Genomic DNA, 18,520 nt, shown 5'->3' on the forward strand with positions numbered 1-18,520 from the left:
TGGGTCTCCTGATATTTCAAGGCTGAAGGAAGAAAAGGACAGTGAGCATACTCAGACTTCTGTTAAAGGTTTTCATTTGATTGCTTTTTGCACTTCTTCACCACACATTTAAATAAATCCACTTCAACTACTCATACAACATGCCAGAAAAGCAGTCCTGCAAATCTAATGTAACATATATACATAGACATATATACATAGACATATATATGGAACCTAATGCATAAATATATGAATAAATTGGAGAATATTCATGTGATTCATACATGAAAAATCAACCACCCTTTTCAGTTGATGAATTCTCCTTGTTCACTCCCTAAAACCTACTTTATACTGTAATTAATCTCATTCTTTGGCAAATGTTTACATGCAGACATTGGGTAGGTGACTGGTTTTATCAATAATCCACCTGCTTGCCAATTATTCATGGCACTAATGGCAAATCATACAGCAATGTTGAAAGTTGTGGAAAGACACCTGGGTGGTACTTGAAAATGAAATCCCACAATTTCTGTTCACTAAGTGATAACTTTAAAATCAACTTTCTTGTTGCTAAATATTCCCAACATATGACTCAGCAGTTTTGCTGTAGCAAAATAATAAGTTAGAAAACCAGTACTCAAAAGGTCATCTTACCCATACAGTTCTAACTCTTCATATAGCTGTTGGGCATGGCCACTTAGTGAAGAGGGCATTTTCTGCTACTATGACTAAGCTGAGTATTTTTTATATATATATTTTCCTTTAGAAATTACATCAGCACTATGCCTTTTTGTTAAGTGGATGTAGCTCTCTGTAGAGGGATGGAAAATCTCACAATGTTTTCTTCATGAAAGATTCTAACTATATCTAGAGGTTTCAGCTGTAATGAAAAGTTCACTCTTAATAAAGAGTGCGGTGGTGCATGTAGCAGAACTACATCCACCTCTATTTTCTTCCATACAATCACTGCCGCTGTCTCCCATGAACAAATCAAACCTTGTATTCCTGTGAGACAAATTTTCAACCATCTCCACTTAATTTGCGTTTTCAGCTTCTCTCTGTTTCCCTGTTTCAGGTGTCCGTGGGCTTTCAACTCAAAACAGTCCATTGGATTGTAATCTGTATTTTGTGGTGATTCCTCTTTCTTTCAAATTAATGCAGGAACCACATTCTCTAAATTTGCCCTGTGGCTTTAATTAGATCCTTCTGGAATGCAGCAGTTTTTTCAGGATAAAAGTCCATGAGCCTTATCTTAAATGGGCATTACTTTATTCTGTTTCAATAAAATATAACAGTATAGCATATTATTTCAATAAAATATAACAGTCTATAAAATAGACACCTAGTATATATATCTTGTCTTTTCATGGAATATTTTTTCATCCATACAGCCATGTTTTTAAAAAACAGTACTTCTTCTCTCTTTGTCAGTTTAATACCTCCTTGAAACTTTTATCCATTTATACAGTTTTGGTGCTCTTTATGAGTACTGCCTAATCCTCCCATGAACCTAACAGATCCTCGTCATATAAAATATGCGTGCAGGCATGTTTTTGGCCTCCACTACCTAACTTTCAATCTTTCTAATTGCATTATTAATGTGAGCCATGCGAAAGTATTTTCCTGGAAATCTTCACAATATCTTCACCCCTCCACAGCTCTTTTCCGTAAAACAGGCTCTTCATCACAGCTGGAGAAAACGCTCTTGGTTAAGTAAGAACTAAACTGACTTCAGAACAAATTCCACCACTGACTGATCAGGTACCATGCCTGTCAAAATGACCTGAATACTATCTCAAGGTGTTTCCATCTTTAAACATTTATTTCTATTTTTTGTTTTTTACTAAACTGTGACTTTGATCCCATTCAAAACAGATATAAAAAAACATAAATTTTCTGGTAAATATTAGCAACATCTGCATACTGATTCAAGAAAGCTTTAATTAAATAAAACATTTTCTAATTGTCTGATTATTTTTATAGGGTTGTTATTGCCTATTTTTTAGATTGTAATTTTATCTTGTGTTTTTTTTACCTATGAAGCACTTTGTTTACTTGTTTGTGAAAGAGCTTTATAGACAAACTTTTAAATGAGGGCTGCACAGTGGTGCTATTTGTAGCACTGTTGCCTTGCAGCAAGATCCAAGGTCTGGGGTCTTTCAGCATGGAGTTGCATGTTTTCCCTGCACACTCTCTGGGTACTCTGGCTTCCTCCCACTGTCCAAATACATGTATGTTAGGATAATTGGCTTCTCTAAGTTCTAATTCTCCTTTGGTGTGTATGTGTGCATCGTTGCACTGGAAAAACGCTTCAGGAATAAGTAGAAATTTTTAAAATTATTTACCCTTAATTTGAGTAGGTAAATAGTAGTTTGTCAATGGAATGAGTATTTTTACTCTTAGAATAAGACAATGCAATTCTGTTTTCTTATTTTAAGTGTAAATTGCCTTGTTCTATTGGCAAAATGTATCTTTTACCTCATCAATCCAAGCACAAATGCACTTATTTTAAGAAAAAATGATTTTTCTAGATTTCAATTTTTACCAGTGTGTGCCTCTGTAATGCCCTCCAATGGACTGGCAACCTGTCCAGGGTGTACCCCGCCTCTCGCACATAGACAGTCAGAGATACATACAGGCCCCACCACGACCCTGAAGAAATGGTTTCAAAAATATTTAATGCTCAATCTTTTCTTTTACTCCTCCTGTATTGCTGTTTTGTTTGTTTGTTTTTTCCCCCCCCTGCTGATACTGGGCAAACGCTAAACCCAAGATACAACTGTTTTATTCAACAGACTAGAAATAAGTGTTTATTCACACTGTAAATCAACAGCCTATTTCCTGTGAGTATGACAGTAAATAGTCCTTGTGACTGCCCTGGCCTGACCTACTCTGTCTTAACCCTGTGATCTGATTGCTGTGTTTCATAATTTACGCTTTCCTTCCTTTTTTCCACCCCACCCTTCTTTTTGTCTATTTTTAAACTGGGTTTGAAATTCATGTATCCCTGCAACCCTAAAAATGGAAGAAAAAAAATATGAATGGATTTTGGCCAAGTCCTGTGATTAAAGGCTTAAATGAAGCTTATGTTGAGTTGTCAGTAGTTGATCATGTGTGACTGAACAGATGATCTACTGACCCAAACTTAATCAGTGATGACAATAAAAGGACTAAAGATGTCATTTACTTGTCAGACAGCAGACCTGTTCCAGCAAATCAAGAGCTACTCGCATCCCAACTGTCAACTATATACAATAGAGAATTGCTTACTGACATATTAGTAAGTTAGTAAGTTAGTCTTTTTACATTCAGCAAGGAACAGCTGCAAATTCCATGACTTGTCTGATGCAAAAAAAGTGTTTCCATTGCAGTTGTTCTGTCCACGACAGAAAAACCAACCACTTGAAGTGTTAACACTCCTTATCCAAAAGAGTTTGTTTGATGTGAGTTTTTTTTTTTTTTTTTCAAATTTCAGTTTCAATGTGGAAAAGATTAATGGAAACGCAACTAGTGAGGCGCTGCTGCCCTTCACACTGTCGCAACATGTCGTCGTTCATGAACCACAGAGTTGCGTTGAAAAGTCTCTATGACATGGAGACTTTTAACAAACAATTAAATCATTACTTTAAGAGCAGCTGGAGGGGAGCAACATAAAATAAAAAATATTACAGAGAAAGGTAAATGAAACATAAATGTGACTAATAAAGTTCAACTATAAAAATAATTATAGTCCAAAATTTTACAGTGTTATATCCTTTATTGAGTAAAAAAAACACGTTGATAAGAAATTCTGTATCAATAATTGATGGGGAGTACAGCTGTTTTTGGCGTGTGTGAATTTTTTTGTATCTCTATTTCTCTACCTTTCCATTGTTATATGGAATACTGTCTGCTGTATTTAAAGAAAATACCACAGCGCCATTAGCATTAGCAGTGTGCAGTGCTTCTTAGGGCTCACACTCCAAATAGTAACTGCAACTCAACTTTAAATGAAGAGTTTAATGGCATAGTTCTCTCCTTGGACATGAAACTTCAGTCAAATTTGGGAGAAACAGAAAGGTGCATTAAAAACTCAAAATTACTGGGAATTGACAAACACTACAGCAGAACTAAAAAAGAGTACCTGATTTTGGTCATCCATCCATCCATCCATCCATCCATCCATCCATCCATCCATCCATCCATCCATCCATCCATCCATCGTAGGACAACATTTTAAACTAACGGTCATGTTTTTGGACTGTGGGAGGAGGCCAGAGTACCTGGAGAGAACCCACGTATGCACAGGGAGAACCTCAGCGAATGCAAACAAACAAGAGAAAACCTTTAACATAAAGTTACTTGGGGGCTCAATATTATGCCCTGACCAGCTTGGAGAAGCCTTATGTTGATTTATTGTACATTTTGCATCAGTCTCTGAATCAATCTCTTTAAAAAGTGATGCTGTGTCATCTTTATGATAAATTAAGTAGTAGGCTTGGAGTGTCTGGAGAGTATTGTCACATATGATTTCTCTAAAACACGCTCTGACAACTCAAAGATATTTTGTTCCCAGTATATGAGCAATCTATCATTGTAGCCATGATATCTATTTCTCCAATATACACACTCAAACACAGACAAGTATATACAAAGTTCACATTAAGGTACTTTATATCATATTAGATCACATAAAAGTGGCAAATTGACATCTATAATAGATTTTTTGGTGATTGCAATATTTTAAGGTCTGCTTTACAGTAATAGCAAAGTAAAGAAATATCAGTGATTTATAAAAAAGTTCACTAACATTGTAAATGAAAGCCTAGTGAGCCCATTTGATGGAAGTGAGTGAGTGAGTGAGTGAGTGAGTGAGTGAGTGAGTGAGTGAGTGAGTGAGTGAGTGAGTGAGTGAGTGAGTGAGTGAGTGAGTGAGTATCTTGCAATGGCTTTGTGGGTATTAGGTATGTTAATGTTAGAAATGATTTCACTCAGCTTTAAGCTAGAGCCAAATGCCTGATATTATTTTCCATTCAGTAACTCTCTTTCCTCCGCACACACACAGGAACCTGAAGCCAAAGCTGTCTGTTTAGTAGCTCTGTCTAACATCCTCAAGGAAACTGCAACTGGAACAGAAATCATTTAGCAGGTCTAATTAATGTTTACATGAAATGTTTGGATTGTGCTACAATGTTTAGATCCGTGTGGAGATAGATAGATTTTCAATGTGAACATTTATTTATTTATTTATTTTTTTGCATTACTTTTAACTTCTCTACAACTTTGATCCGGACCTGTCTGCTGTCTTGGGTAGTCTTTGTGCTTGTTTAATGATGTGTTCTGTTGTCTGAGGCCAGCACTGTACAGCTAAAGTAACACTGAAATTAGGTGTAGTAATCAGGGTTTTTATTTAAGGGTAACAGAGTAAAAGGGGGCCAACTCCACAATTATGCATTGTGTTGTTTATCATATAGAATTTCTCAAAATTTCACGAAGGTTTATAGTTGTAACATCATGATATGTGAGTTTAAACAGCATAGATATATTTCAACACAATAATCCCTACCTTGATATTGGAAGTAACCAATTTCTGTCTATAAAATAAAATTTTAACTATATCTGTGCAATGCTTTTGTTCTAAGTTGAGTTTCTGAATCACGAACCAACCAATATTTTTATAATTGTGTAGTTAATTTACAACTGAGGTTTAGCATCTAATAACACAGATTCTTGCCAGTATGGTGTCGTATACAGAGCGTCGTCTTTCTCATATAGCTATATTTTTGGTTTCTGGTGTTTGTTGTTTGCGATGATGAAAATGTCTCATGGTTGACTCATGACTGAACACTTAATATTCTATAGTAGCCGTGGTTATTAGTTTTCTCCTCTTAGAATCTAAAATGTTAAATGTGTTGTTGAGTTCATATTTTTTCTACAAAGTGATAAAAACTAGTAAATAATGGAATTTGTTTTTACATTCACTTGCTCATGTTTGAATGTTTTATACTTGAGGTCACCCTAATGTATGTTCAGTTTTGTTTTTAGACAGTCTGATCAACCCAGCTAAGCTTTTCTTCCCATTTTATATAAGTACTAATGGAGGCACAAAGAGCGGCAGTGCACTTTCTATAGCCTCAGTTCCTCTGTCTGCCTGCATGGCTTGCTGTGACTTGGCTTACACATAAATCCCAAGGGAGATTCACTTTGCGAATGTATGACTCACAGCCAAGATGGAAACTTTTTGTAGCCCTATGCTCATTATTCTTGGTGTTAGAAGACAAGCCTTAAACAATAGGGTCAGATTTATGCTCGGCCAAAATATTTCCCCTTCCAGTGATGTCAGTTTTTGTGTTATTGGGTGAACTTTCTTTCCAGTTGTATCTATTTGAAATACATCTCAAGTAATAAATTTAATTATCTGGTGCAGGTCTTTGGATTCAAATAAGCACAAACAACAAAACCTTGGAGGAACTTTACAAGAAAAAGGAAGAGCAGCGCCTTAATTTAAAGCTTTTCCTCAGATTTTTAAAGTAAAGCACCAGAGATACAGATCCATATCATATAAAGTTTTATTTAAAATGCTTGATAATTAATTGCTTTATATATGATTAACTAGTTTAGCATGAATTATATTTACATTTAAATTTTCATTTATGAATAGTACATTTCATATTTATATCTTTGTTTCGTTTTGTATTGAACATGAGACACCAAACACATAGGAATGTACACATCAGAAAGATGGTCTCTAGGGTTTACAGGACTGGGACTTTAACAAGGACTGGGCTGCACGGATTGAGTAAGAGTGTAAGATGGCTACCAACATATGGGAATTTGTTGCAGCCTTGATGCATCTATGAACTCAACTAATGCATGCATACCTGATTTCACAACACTATTGCATGCTACACATGTTAGCACTGGCAAGTTAGGGGTTCGGCTCATCAATTCACCTCAAAAGCTCTTTCATCCTTATGCTTTAGCTCTGCTAGCTGAAAAAAATATATATAAATATCTAGAGGTCACTATAAAGCTCAGTTTGATCAGCAGCAGCAGCTGATCCTGCATGCCCATGTCATTCATTCTGCCTTGCCGATAAAGAAATCAAATTTTCTCTGCAACTTAGAATTCCAAAAGCAATGTAGTACAGTTATTTATACAACCAGAAAGGTGAAAAAAAATAATCAAAAATAAAACAAACAACATATAAGCTGTTATCATAATTTTAGATGTCAGAAAGAATTTGAAGCTGCCGGTGTTTAATTTTCTGAGAAAAGTGTGTCCAATTGGCACTTTGGGTTTAAAGGTTACTGAATCCTGGGCTACTGTTACAAGAAACAATAATCTTTCTCCATAGTCAGTCATATTAGTCATAATTGTTGTAACATTAAAACCAGACAGGATAACTTGACAAACCTTAGTGACGACAATCATAGTCAAGATTTTACTGAAAACCATTATAGAATGTTGGCCTTTGGTGAAAACTAAATGTGTGAAATATGTTAGAAATGTATGAATCATTCACTTTTTCAGTAAAACACCTGGCTGTCACAGTTCCCTTGAAAAAGTACTTTACACATATGCCCTCTTATAACTTACTGATTTCAAGATACTGAATTAAATACTCAAATTAACCTTAATACCTGGCTTTTGAATTCTATGAATACATTATGTAGTTTCAATATGATAGGATGATGGGAAGAGATGAGGCGCTGTGTCTGAATCACTTACAGGGAATATCTTTGAAAATTATTTTTACTTTATATTTAAATCCCCGGGCTGCTCAGTGCAAGAAGGTTCTGGGTTCGATTCCCGGCCCAGGGTCTTTCTGCATGGAGTTTGGTTGTTTGTCCTGTGTGTCTCTGTGTTGCCCTGTGATGGACTGGCGACCTGTCCAGGGTATACCCCGCCTTTAGCCCATTGACTGCTGGAGATAGGCACCAGCACCCCTCACGACCCCACTCGGGACAAGCGTGTCAGATAATGGATAGATGGATGAATTTAAATCCCCTTTATCATATAAGGTGGAAGCATTGGGAGCCTTACTCATAAAGCACAACTAATTTTGGGAACACAGACCAGTCGCTGTCTTCCCTCCTAGTTGCTTCACGGGCTGACTGCCTGACCATTGCCTGTCTTTGCAGGAGGATCTCAGAGCTGCATTCACAGTCGACAGTATGCAAAGCACAATTGGCTATTTTCACTTGTCACTAAAGACTCAACACAAAATGTCACTGGAATCCTTGCCAATCACTGCTGGGGAAAATAAAACAACAAAAACTAAATGCATCTGAAAAGTCACATTTACAACAGTGTTATTGAGAGTAAGCTTGACCAACCTGTGAGAGGCTAACATAAGCCCCTACCATCAGTCCTCTGTTTCTAAAGGAGGAGGCAATACAACATTTTCAGAGTTGGAGTCTCAGTGAAAGGGGAAAGCCAACTTAGTGAATTCTACTGTTTTGAATTTTGTTGTTTTTTCTGCAAAAAGGGGAAGGTGTGTTTAAAAGTATTAATACAATTTATTCTTAGTGAAATAAAACATGTGAACCAACACATGACTCAAACAAAATTGAGGATACAATGAATTAGGTAGGACGGGCTTTCATGACATCATGCACTTGATTCATTTCCGTTGTCTCACTTCCTTACTTTGAATGATACACATACTCTGTAATGCCGGTACACAGCAGAGCCAGCTCATTAATGTGAATGAAGGAGCACAATCAGCAGTGTACAGCACCTGGAGGGGAAATGTACATTATAACAGAAATAGCAACAGCAGTGGCTTCTATTATCCGACTGGAAACTACAAAATACGCTTAGAACAACATAAATCTAGAAGAGATAGAAAAAAAGTCCAAGTAGCTCAGATGGTGATGTTAAACAAACAAATTACATTAAGGAGATCTGAAGAACTGGCAGTTTTTTCACAAACAATAAGCAGTGTCGCTAAATTTACCCTAAATTGACCAACTCATACACTTGCTAACCCCAAGCAAGCCAAACTCCGGATGACAAAAAGCCAAATATATGCTTAAAAACCGTGGTCAGAGTTGAATATTTTAACAAATTAGGTCGGTAATACAATTTATGATTGCTTTGGATCTCACAGGAGCAGAGACAGCTCATGTCTTGGCTCTGCTTAATAGTTTTAATCTGCTTTTGGCAAAAGGCTTTGATACTCTTGGAAAATTAAACAGTCTTTGTGATTGTTGTACACACAGCTACCAAGAAACCCCTTGGATTACAATACAGAAAACTGAAACATTTGTTTTGCAATTTAATTGCTAGCAATTGTAGTCCATATTGTAGATTCTGAAACCGAATTGGATTTATTGGCAGAATATTGTGGAACCAAATAAAGAATTTTACTTCAAATATTAGGGTGTGTTAGAAATCAAATCTCTCCCATGTTAGACAAAAAAGGAGATAACACCCACCCCAGTCTGCCAGTCAAGGGGAACTGTACCAGATCTCAACACAATGTTGAACAGGGGTGTCAACCATGACAGCCCAACAACATCCATAGACTTGAGGTACTCAGAGTAGATCTTCTTACTACAGTGTTAGAAAAGCACTTCTTGCCTTCTTGAGGCATATTTTTTTCGACAAATTAATTTTTAGGCTAACTGCTATATTAAGTGTAGTGTTGGCCTAGTGGCTAGAGCAGTGCGCTCGTGCTCTGAGAAGGTTGCAAGTACCCGGTTTGATCCAAACAGTCTGCACTCTGGGACCCTGAGCAAGACCCTTAACCCCACACTGCTTCCGGGCGCCACAAAATGGCAGCCCACTGCTCCCCCAGAGGATGAGTTAAATGCAGAGGTAAATTTCTCCAATGTGAGAAATAAAGTTTTCCATTAAATTTCAATTATTATTAATATTTTCCCCATGGTCTCTTTGAACTTCTCCAAGGACTTTACCACTGCATCCGTCCAGACAGTGGCATGCTTGGCCTCACAACACCCATTTGCTGCCTCAGAAACATGACAAACCAACCACACTCAATAGGTCTCCTTCTGTTGCTTAGCGCAAGGCTGTGTCCCCCACTGAGATTGGAGGTCACCACCACAACCGGCACCCCAGACCTTATAGCCACAACTACGGGTTTTTGCATCGTCCATAGAGGCAAAGAACATACTGTAGTTCACTCACACTGCCTCCCCCGGAAACCAAGAAAATCCCCCCAGAGGTGATAGTTAACTATGTTCCTGGCCTAGGGTTCTGTCAGACGCCCCCAGGAGACTCAATTTACTTGTTTGGGCTTACTGAGTCCGTCTGGCTTTCTCCCCTTCTAGTATAATCAACTCACCACCAAATGTTGACTTGAGAAGAACTCTGAATGCTTTTTCACTCAATTGTCCATGATATGTGGCCAAAGGTCAGGAGATATGACTATAAAATTGATCATTGACCTCCAGCCAAAGGTATCCTGGCACTAGGTGCAATGATGAACACTCTTATGGTTGACTGTGGTGTTCATTATGGTCGATTCATGACTTGAACAGAATTCACTTGGACCATGAGAACAAATTTAGAGCCCTCCTGCCTGCCTAGAGCTGCATCCACAAGAGTGAATTCTAATTTGAGACAAGCAAATTCACTCCGGCCCTCCACTTCTCCACTGGCTCCAAGAGCCACTCCAAATTAGAAGAGACTCAAGTCTCTCTCAAGGAGCTGGGTTCCAGAGGCTTGGCTGTGAATGGAAGTTAGCCTGACAATTTTTTGCTGGTATTGCTCTAACTTGCTCGATAGCTCAAGTTTTTCCCTCAGAGACATTTTAAGTGTCTGTGAATTAGCTTGACTCCATCTGCTTCCTAATCCTTTCAAGTTGTGGGCCCATTGCGGGGTGCCTTGGAGAAGGAACCTGACCACCAGGTGCCTGTCGAGGAAACCCTACTAGGGATGGGGTTCAGGGTTAAGTCTCGGCACGCCCAAACATTTTTGACATCACTTCCTTTGACTTATTATTATAATATAAGGGCTTTTGAACTACTTTTTTCCTGTCACCTATAGCCTGTTTACCATGGGTGACATTTCCATGAGCATTAAAGTCCCTGAAAATATAAGCCCCATTTACAGTACCTTTTTGAAACCATGTCGAGAGCTGTCTAAGCATGGGAACCAAGATAACTGTTGATTGTAAATGGGAAGAAAGACTGAACTGGACCATGCCAGTAAAAAACCAAACCCCACTAAACTAGTACTAGTTCAACAGTAGGGCTTGGAGAGCTTCAGTTGCACTAGCATTATGTGGGGACGGTGGTAAGGAGCCAAGCTCGGCACGGTTAACTGATCCAAGCTCGGTCCGAACTCGGCACGGATCAGTTTTCAGAGAGTATTGTAAATGGGGCTATAGTCTGTTGAAGCATTCAAGCAATGAAACCCCTCCACCACGTTAAGGTGGCAGTTCAAAAGACAAGCCAAAAATTAAGAATCCAATACAAATTCCAAGGGCAGGTCCATTCAGGAGGCGTTTAATTTGTCTTTGAAGCTGGAACTTGATTTTATAATTTATGACACACCTGAGAACATACCTGACTTTAAGTGAATAGTCCTTTACAGTGTTAAATGATCCCCACAAATATTGCTAACAATTATGCCCCATACCAACATATTTATTTCTATTATATAGATATAAACCTTGATGACATACAATGTTATGGATATTAAGCTTGCAACATCTCAAGGACCACCAACTCTCTGAGTTGATATTCCAATGTAAGAAACCATTCTGTAACTTTTTCTGACTTTCTATCTCTGACAATCCAATTTCCAAATGTAAATAGAAATATAAGCAACTCTACACAGGAAGTTAAAGCTTATGATGGGAAATGCTAGCCTGGGTGCCAGTCAGAACTTAGTCCCGCCCACAAGGTTTGAGTTCGGGGAAGTTCGGTCTGGCTCTGCTCCATAGTAGCGCGAGTATTATCGCCCACTGTCAGGCGATCCAATCAAATTGTCAGGGCGGGCTTTATACGATGATGGACAGATGATCAAGAGTAACGTAATCAACCACGTGACCAAAGCGCGCTAGGGTGACAACAATAATGGCCGCAGCTGGAGAGTTTGGGTGAGTAGATTCTGCTATTAGGTCTGTTCTAGAAGATATCGACAGCAAATTAATTTTAAAAGAGGAACAGAGAAACGCGATCAAGTCTCATCTTCTTATTCTAGGCGTGAAACTGCACGCTTTGATTTTTGTGGACAACAACTATGCCTCGCTTAACATATGTCACGCACTCCGTTGCTCTTATTGGTTGTAGGTCTATCCAATTGAGTGCAGAGGCATTTTTTTTCCTGGTTCGTTCGAAACACGCCCAGTAATCACAGCTCTATGGAGCAGTATCAGACTCATATTCTGACTAGAATTGAGTCGGACTACGTCAGGCTAGGGAAATGCTATGCAATCGTTAAAAATCTAATGTGTAAATAATAAATAACGTTCATTGGGCACATAAGGAAAAAGTAAGAAAGACCTAAAGGACCAAAAAATATTTACCAAACAAAACTAAAATGACTGTCTATATATGGAATACATTAATGTCAAAGAGAGGGGCAGATATTTAACAGGAAAAATGACTAAAGTTACAAAGGAAGACAAGAAACAAGGTCAATCAGTAGACTAAATATCCCCACTGTAACAGTACTAGGCATTGGTTGAAATATAATTGGCTGTAATGTCAGTGGGTGTTTTTTGGTGACTTCAATCCTGTTAGTGAGTTGCATTATTAAAGCTCATAGTTCATTAAATCATTCATCATTTTGAGTGTTTTACCATGGAACACCTGTTCTATCTCCACAGTTGTCTTTGCCTCAGGGACTTCATTTATAATCTGCTCTGTTGTCTGGTTAACTCTGTAACATCACTGCGTTCCATCACATTAGCCTTCCTGGAACATTTAACTGGGTTCATGTCAAAACAGTTTAGTGAGACAAAGAACTTGGGAAACAAAATACAAAAACCATGGAACTGCTTTTTTTAACCTTCAACACAAGTAAATGTAGTATATTCTCCGTGTGAAGATTAAATGTGTAAGGAAATCAACACTACATGTAATTTGAAGAGGATAAAACTTTAGCTAATGTAGGCTGTTTTGATAATCCCCTAAATCCTTTTACAGGTTGGGATAAGATAATATTTAAGAATAGCATGAGCCAGTGAAGACAAGTTGCTCAACTAAACCCATCACATAAAATTAAATGCAAAATTGGGAACATCATTTATAAATATGATAGGTTAAAATGGATGCATGAACTAAAGTTCAGCAAAAAAAAAAAGATCTGTTCCCAGTACTTTCACTTTTTTCCCCCAAGTTTACTGTAAACAAGATTATTTTAAAGGAGAAAGTCAGCCTCATTATATCATGTTGACTGAATGATTCAATATAATATAGAAATGTCTTGAAACATCCTAACCTCTTAAGACGTAATTAAGATATTGTGACCTCTAAAAAGTCCCGAATCTCAGAGGCATCACAAGAAGCAAACCATAAAATAGGGAGCTGAGCTGAGGCATTTAATTGCAGATTTGCTGCTGTCACTGGTTCACTACATTAAGCCAAGTATCTTCTTTCGGAGTGATACAGAGGAGTTTACAATAAACCGAGCGATCAGAACATGCCCAGGCCCCATGGCTTCAAAGTACATTATCATCTCCACCCTTCCATCTCTGTTATCGACAACTATTATGAATTAGTTTCACTGATAAGTTTCTTTCTTACCATCCCTTGTGTTGTACATTATGGACAAATATCTTTATTTTTTAGTTTGTTTTCATTTTTTTGCATTTACTGCAATTTTATTTTATGTTTTTAGTAAGTAAGCAACCTAAAGTAATTTGTTTTGAAATCTTAAAGATTAAAAATTGTAGACCAGAAAGTGTGTTTTTCTGAATGTTGTCTCAGCTCTGTGTAATTCTCTGCATTCCAAACAAGCTTTAAAAAGTTCAGTTTAGACAACTGGACGTGAAATATTCAAGAAGACATTTCGCCTCTCATCCAAGAGGCTTCTTCAGTTCTAGCTAGTGGGGAGCACTGAGTAGATATACTGTAGGTGTAACAAAGTATTGGGAGGGGGTGTCCAAAAGGTGGCTCTGAGCCCTCGTACTGGATTGGCCACGTATGTCACCTAGGGGTTAATGGTCGTTAAGGGGTCTGATGGGCCATTAACTCCCTTGTCAGAGGGGTTTTGGTCACATGCCTCATTGAAGTGTGAGTCAGGTGAGAGGTCAATCTTTTGGGTATTGTTTCTAAAAGTGCTCTGTAAGTAGGTGAAAGGTTATGTCTAAGACCACATCCTCTGTTGAGAGTTTTTTTTTTTTTCCAGTTTAACAAAGATCACTTCCTTAACCCCTTGCTCAAACCGTCTTTCTTCCTTGGCCAAAATATGGATAAGTTTCCTGTAGCCTTCAGTTGTAGGGGGACAGCTGAGTCCTGTCCTGAAGAGTTGGTCCTCCTTTGTTGAACCATGAGCCTATGAAGTGATTGCTTGGTCTCTCCAATATACAGGTCTGTGCACTCTCTACTATACTGAATGCCGTAAACCACATTGTCGGCCTCGTTTCTGGGTGTCTTGTCTTTGGGGTGAACCAGTTTTTGTCTTAGGCCTGAGTTTTTCAGAGACTCCATCAACATATGGAATGACAATGTTCATTCTTCACATCCAGTTGCCTAAACTTTTATTATTATACCTTTATTTTTACACGCAAGTCATTAAAGGTACACTATGCAACCGATGTTGATTTTCCAGCGAGGCTCCCCCCAGAGGGCGAAAGTAAAAGTGCACTGTCGTAAATATGCACAGCTGTTCTCCTGGTTTCTCCGTGAAGCCAGGCGCGGTTGTTTTGAGCTTAGCAGACAGGCGAACGCAACGAATGCACACACTGGACGCAGCTGGCGCGACAGAAGCAGCGAGTTTACATGCAAAGTCAATGGTTGACGCGCGTCAAGGCGCAGCAAAAGGTCCCGCAGCGCGTTTTGAGCAGCAGGCGCAGCGCATCTGAGCAGCTGAAGCAGCACGTCAGGCGCGTTTAATGCTACGTTCGCTTTTATTATCCTGCTGCCTGCAGTTTGGATTATTTAGATGAAAAACACCTACCAGCTGCTGCGGTGAACCGCGAGGAGGCGACCCGGCCAGAGGCTGCTGATGAAGGGATTCCTACTGTCGGCGCACCACTGGTATGTGGGGGTCTGAGCGGCTCCGACAGAAAAAATATTGGAAGGCAGGATTATAATCTGAATGAACTGACTGCACTGATTACGTTTTCAGGTGTATTTTCTCACTTAAACACACATTAAAACTACTTTATTCCCACTGATCACAGCAAATATAGCTGCAAGGCAGAGAAAGGATAGTGAAGCTCCGCCCAACGCGCGTCAGACACACTTTTGCACCGCGCAGCCAGAGCAGCAAAGCTGCTTCAGCCGCGCGTCAGAACTAACTGGTACAAGCAGCAAAAATGAAGCAGCAGACGCGATTTTGCTGCTTTTGCTGCGTCCGGTGTGAAAGCAGCGCTGCACAAAGATCGCCACTGTGCTAGCAACGAGCATGCTTTTAACTGGGGGCGTGTAGCAGTTCTCGCCGTAAAGCAAGACCGACTCTCGCGAGACTTCTGAGCCTGTGGGTGCGGGTCGGTGCTCCTGCAATTGCAAGTGCGGTATTTCCCCCACAGACCACCAGGGCGGCCGAGAATACCTTTGTTCAACCTGAAATGACTCATTTAATCATCCAAAACGTTATGGAACACATTAATTAACTGAAAAATGTTGCATAGTGTGCCTTTAAGAACATGTTCTTATTTACAATGGCGGCCTGACAAGTGGAGTAACAAATTAGGAAAAGGGAAGTAGGGCTAAAATAAATACATTAGTAATACATGCATAAAATACAATTTAAAGAACAACAGACAACCCAAAAATGACTATGTAGAGAAGCAGCTGCAAGTGTCCATGAGCAAGGATGATATATAATTGTTTTGAAGGATGAAATCTATCCAGTTTAAGAATATTTGCAGAGCATTCCAGTTACAAGCGGCAGCAGATTGAAAAGAAGCAAGACCAAAAGAAGTGTTGGTTTTGGGAATAAGTAATTGTAGATGAAGTGAGGACCCAGTGTTGTTAGTGACAGACTTTGGCTGCAGCAGGTGACCTAAATAAGGTGGTGAGGAGCCGAGAAGGGTCTTGTAAATGAAGATGAATCAGTGAATTTTGCTTTGATTGTGAAGGAGGGCCAGTTGACAGATGAATACAGAGAGCTGTGGTCTGTATTGAAAGGAGAATTTATGGCAAACCTGATGGCGGAATGATAAAGACTGTCAACTTCTGATAGAGTGGACTTGCAAGCAGCCCTATATATAGTATCTTCATAGTCTAAAATTGGTAGAATGGTAATTTGGATAAGAGTACGTTTCACAGAAGTGGTGAAGGAAGAGCGGTTTCTGTAAAGGAAGCTGAGCTTAGCCTTGACTTTACATTGCAGATTTGAAATATGGAAGGAGTATTTATATGCAGTTACTTGTTCTAAAAAAAAAAAAACCTTGCTAAGGGCAGGAGGAGGCGTAGTACGCTTATGGTAAAATCACATGATTTTTGTTTTGGAGATATTAAGAATCAGTTTGAGTTGTGTGAGGGATTGCTGTAGTTGGAAAAAGGTATCTTGCAGGGTAGCCTGAACAGCATCATGGGAGGACCCCATGGCGTAAAGTATTGTATTATCAGCATATAAGTGAATGAGTGAATTACCAACTGCCTGGGGAATGTTATTAATATAAATTGAGGAAAGAGTAGGGCCAAGAATGGAGCCTTGGGGGACACGCTGGTGACCGGAAGAGGATAGGAAAAAAGGTTTGGATGAAAATGGTACTTTTTCAAGCTTGAGCATGACCTGGATGACCGAGAATCTTCACAAATATATTCCAAACAAGGCCAGAAGAATCTGAGAATCACTTAGATCTTAGAATGAATTTGACGTGAAATTCACTCCTATACACCTCAGATTAGCAAACTACTCAAACTCTTTATTTTGCATTGGCAGTCACATGTAGTGGGGTGACATGGCTTAATATGCAGGGGTTTTGTCCGTCTTAGTTGTGTTCTTAGGCAAGAAACTTCACCAACATTGCAGGAAAGGTGGTCTGAGAGCTTGGTGGTGACGTATGGCAGCCCTGCTTGTGTCAGTGCTTTTGAAGTCCACCTGACCTATAAAAGTGCTCAATAAGTACTGGTTCATTAAGTCATGATAAAACATATGGTCCATTTAAATTAAAGCTACTATATCTCTTAAAACCATGGAACCCAAAGGGATGTGCTTGGCCCACTGGTATTTATAGATTTAATTTTCCAAATAATAAATCCAAACACATAATTAGAAGATCCTTCTTAAGTCAGTAACTTGGAAAGTGAAATGTTGCTCTCTAACCACAGCCTCAAAATCAAAAATGGCTGCTCTAAGCATAAAACACAGCTGCTTGTATGTTAATCATATCAATACTACTACTACCTTTTGTAAAGAGTTTCAGCATTTTTTGAATCCATAAACTATAAAAAAAATATGTTTATAGCTTGTACTGCTTTCCATTAATTTGCAAATCCCACGTTTTTCAAATATGCAGCAGAACTAAGAAAATTATTGAAGTGACATTTCCACAGTTCTGATTTCCAAGGTTAATGAAATCAAGCCAATGTGTGCTGTAGCTGATCTAGTTTAATTTTCTCCATCTTCATAAAGCTGCCCTGAGCTGCTGAGATAAGGGGGCTAAGACAAACGTTAAGATCCATTTTATAATGAGCACTGTTTATTCTTCATCACAGTTTCAACTTTACCAGTGACTCACAGACTGATAACGTGAAAAAAGTTGACACATAGCTGAATGAATGACAGATTATTAAAAAATAGACTATCTGAACCCTTCAGGGTTAAATAATTCAATGAGTCAGCAAGTGCAGCTGGGAAGATTTTGTGTTTCTTTTGCAACCTGTTAAAAGTTAAAAGGTTAGGCTGTTCTGAGACTTAATGATTAATCAAGATGTAAGCCGCTTTTCTGTTGAAACAGTCTATGGGAGACAAGTGATGCTCCGCTGAATCCAGGATGATGTCATCCCTTCAGTCCTCTCATTTATACCTGCTTTTTCTTGCTGCTAAAAGCTTTTCCTTACTCTAATCTTAAAGTGGTAATGCATATGAATAACCAAAACAGCACAACACAACAGTCAGCAGTATATGCAATGAAACAGAAAGCAGTTGTATGCAGATACTGAAAGTAAAAATTTAGACAACTTAAAAAAAAACCACAAAAAAAAAAACGGCAGATCCAATTTCCCAGCTTAATGACACAAAAAGGCTGTTGTTTTTATTATCCATTATCTCTTCGTGCACTAACATTGATATGAGACACAAACATTGACAGTTAGGTCAATATATATTTGGACCCTGACACAAATTTGTTTTGGATTTGTTTTGTATTTATTTATTTATTTATTTATTTATTTATTTATTTAGTTAGTTAGTTAGTTAGTTAGTTAGTTAGTTAGTTAGTTAGTTAGCTAGTTAGTTAGTTAGT

This window comes from Cyprinodon tularosa, unplaced genomic scaffold (genome assembly GCF_016077235.1).
Source record: "Cyprinodon tularosa strain WSP-4 unplaced genomic scaffold, ASM1607723v1 ctg113, whole genome shotgun sequence".
Taxonomy (NCBI): domain Eukaryota; kingdom Metazoa; phylum Chordata; class Actinopteri; order Cyprinodontiformes; family Cyprinodontidae; genus Cyprinodon; species Cyprinodon tularosa.